The sequence below is a fragment of the Protobothrops mucrosquamatus genome, unplaced genomic scaffold (genome assembly GCF_001527695.2).
Source record: "Protobothrops mucrosquamatus isolate PMUCROS unplaced genomic scaffold, P.Mucros_1.0 scaffold222, whole genome shotgun sequence".
Lineage (NCBI taxonomy): Eukaryota > Metazoa > Chordata > Lepidosauria > Squamata > Viperidae > Protobothrops > Protobothrops mucrosquamatus.
In genome coordinates this window covers 466363-469954 of record NW_015386574.1, presented here as the reverse complement: position 1 = coordinate 469954, position 3592 = coordinate 466363, and the positions used below count along the sequence as shown (strand labels likewise).

General features: G+C 49.4%; 1 protein-coding gene across 1 annotated transcript in view; it reads left to right on the top strand.

Annotated features, from left to right (window-relative positions):
- Positions 1–915: 915 nt before the first annotated feature.
- Positions 916–3592, top strand: part of CNOT6 (CCR4-NOT transcription complex subunit 6) — a 52965-nt gene continuing 50288 nt past the window's right edge. Inside the window, exon 1 of the mRNA XM_015814122.1 lies at positions 916–969. The gene's annotated coding sequence lies outside the window, so the exon portion shown is untranslated. The remainder of the gene's footprint in view (positions 970–3592) is intronic.

Here is a 3592-nt window from a genome sequence, read left to right as displayed (position 1 = left end):
AGTCGAGGACTAAACCGGTCGTAAGTCGAGGACTAAACCGGTCGTAAGTTGAGGACTACCCAACCGGTCGTAAGTCGAGGACTTTCCCTGCCCGGGAGCGCCGCACATGCGTGGTTCCGCCCCCTGCGCCGGCCGAGGCGTAGCTGGCAAGCGGCAGAGACGGAGCAGGCCGACCACCAGCTGGCCCAGCCCAAGGGAGATAAGGCACTCGCCGGAAAAGGGGAAAAAAATGGCAGACAAAAAATGGCGGACAGCCTTGCTTGGCGACCCCCGTGAAATGGTCGATCGACCCCAAATGGGGTCCCAACCCACAGGTTGAGAACCACTGTCCTAACCAGTCTTTTTAAAACCATCCAATCTGGCTCCCATTACTACAACCGTTGGCAGTGAATTACACGCCTCCTGCTTGCTAGAGTAAGTAAATATTATTGCGCCTGCATCTATAGGCCAGAGTTTCAAGTCTACTCAACACAGCCCTGAGATATCCTGATTGACAGTCTCTCCAACCATTCGGGCCCCACACCTGCGCTTACTGAGCCCCGCGGAGCTCTCTCCCGAGACGGGCAAATGCCTCGACTCGCACCGCTCGCTCTTCGGCGGGGCTGCGGACGCGGCTCCTTCCCCACCGCTTCCCTCTAAAGGCCAGCCCTCCCCGTCTCCGCCCGCGTCCCTCCGGCTCTGCGCAGCCATAGCCCCCCGCCGAGCCTGCCTCGCGCTGGCCGTCCAATCGCGGCGAGGAGTGGGCGGCCGAGCCGAGCGATGTGGGCCGGGCCTAGGCGCTCCCCGTGCAGTCGTCGCCGCTGCCGCCATGATGCTTGTTTGCTTTCAATGAGTGTGAGAAGGAGGCGGAGGAGGAAAAGGAGGAGGAGGCGAAGAAGGAGGCGGGGGGAGCCAGTTCTCCTGTCCGGCCCGCGGCAGGAAACAAAGAGCCAGGCCGGCAGCTCAGAGACGGGGATGCTGCAGTTACAGGTACGGGGGGAGGTGTGGGGGGGGGGCGAGGGAGGGGGAGGCGCCGGCGGGGCTGTTCCGCTCCCTCCCTCCGTTCCCCCCCCGGAGGATCGATCGGGCGTGGGGGGGGGGGCTGGCCTCGGGACAGACGAGAGGGGGCGGAGGTGGGCAACAGAGGAGGAGGAGGGAAACGGTCAGGGCTCCTCTTGAGTTAATGACTGCCGAAGTGAGTCTGCTGGGAGGCAGAAAGATCTGCTTGGGGAGCGGGGGAGAGTGGGGAGAGCGGGCGCTGATATTCCGGAGCTGGGGAGGAAGCGAGGAAACCGACCGTGGGACGGGATGTCGGGATGGGGGGATGATGGGTGCTGTTGGAGGTCAGGGCAGCAGATGGTGAGCGCCCGCTGGTCCGAGGAGGGGGGGGGTGTATTCGTGGGCCGGGAGAGCCAGCGTAATAGTAAGTGCGGGTGGGGAAGAAGAGGAAGCGAGAATTACTACTCTGGAGAGTAAGAGAGGTGTTGTTCTCTGGGGAGGGAGGGAGGAAGGGAGGGGATGGGAATGAAGCGAACGCGAGATCCCCCCAGCCAGCCGGGAGAGGGTGAGGGGCATTAATTGGGCGGAGCGGTTGGTGAGGAATTCTGAAGAGGATGGGGGGGCTCCGGCGGGGGGGGGAGGCTGCCAGCACTACCGGAAGGAAACGGGCTTGGTGAGCATTCGCTCGAAAGGGAATCTATTGCCGTCGGGGGGAGGGTTGCGTACAAGGTCTCTTTAAATCTTTACGGGGGGGGGTGTATGTGTATATGTGCGTGTGTGTGAGTGTGTGAGTGAGAGAGAGAGAGAGAGCAATGTGGTGGTGGCGATATGGGAGCTTTAGAGCTGACAGAATGGATCCAGAAGGCAGGGCTTTTTAGGGGGAGGCGAGGAGCCTTCTAAGGGGTGGCAGGAAGTGTCCGAGTCCCTAAGAAGAAAAAGTTTGAGTCTGCGAAAGAGGATGGGTGTTTTGCACTAAAAGGGGCGGGTGAGTCTTCCTGGAAGCTATGGGAAGGTTCTGGAGGAAGTGACGTGCTCAGTCCTTGTTGACAAGAGCTGGGGTGGTTGAGGCGGAGGGGGGGGGGGAAATAGAAGCTTTTCCTTGACGTTTTATTAGGTTTTGGGAGCTCTGCCAAAAAGAGAGACACTTGTACCAATATCCTTTTAGTATCCGTTTATACTAAAAAAAAAAAAAAAAAAGGGAATAATGGTATGAGATGAAACTGGCTTAACGAAACGGAAGGCTGCAACTCTTTTTTGAGCTATTTAGGAATAAGTAAAGGAAAAGAGGGATTCCACCACTAAAACAGCGTCTCTTTTCTCTGCCATCTCAAAAAAAAAAAAAAAAAGATTACGACTTTAATGAAATATATAGACAAATAAGCCTGATTGCTAGGAACAGGATCCACATAGTTTAGGATCCACATAGTTCCTGGTAAATTGAAGCTGGCTTGCACTATGTGTTGCTGAAAGGCCTGATAATACGGATGTGACAATAGACTGAATGAAATAGAAAGGAAAGAGCATTAGCTGAAATGATTGGCAGCTATGCTAGCCAATGTAGTAAAACAAGGGCAGGAGTTGAGTTTATGTGTAGAAAGACAGCTGGCCTACAGAGACAGCAAACCCCAAGTATAGGTGTAAACTGAAGAATTGAAATGCAAATATTTGAGGCTAGGGTATAAAATAAGACTGTTCTTTGAGTAGAGAGGGTTGTTTAGTAAATGCTAGTATGTTGCTGAGAAACCTGAACTTTCTTATGGTTGAGAATAAAGGAGAAGCCTACTTGGGCAACAAAAATTGTAAATTGCACTTTTGGAAGCCATGTTCTACGTGATATTTCCATATGCAGTGTTATTTTCATATTGGCCATTTTGAATATGTAAGAATTTAATCTGTAAATGTTTGCTAATAAACTTTTGTGATAACTTACGAGTAAGTTACCTGTTGTCCCCTGCAACAGTCTAATTATTAATCTTATCTGGTGAGTGGCAAGAGAGTTGATAACATTTTCCAAAATATTACAAATGTTAATATCTGGATCATTTCAGGATTTTTCAGTCTTAATAAACTAGGTAATGATATGATTATACTCTTAACTCTTTGTGTTCATGTGAATATGTTAAACAAATTCCAATGAAGATGTGAACTGTGTTATAGTTATATATTTTGACAATATTCGATACATTTCAAAATTATATCATCAGGTTGATAACTAACTTAAAATTCAAGAGGATTAATCTTTTATAGGAAAGGTTTGCATTGGTGATTGTATTGTATTTTGCATTTGTTTTTATGCTAGAGCAAATGTCATAATTGGGGATTTATCAACATTTTCACTAGGGTAATTTTACAGAATTACCTATCCGCCTTGTGTTCTCCCTACTGATTTGAATGGACTCTGGAGTGTGCTGCTAGAAATGAAGCCTTCTCTGGAAATTTATTCATATTATTCTTGAAATCATTTACATGTGGATTAAAGCTTTATTTTTTTTTCATGTAAATTTTGGATCAGTTCATTTTTATAAAGGTGACTGATATGTATCATGTTCTTGAACTTTTGAACACATGATAAGTTCAGTCTGTTAAATGTATCTGAATCATTGAGAAAAGACAT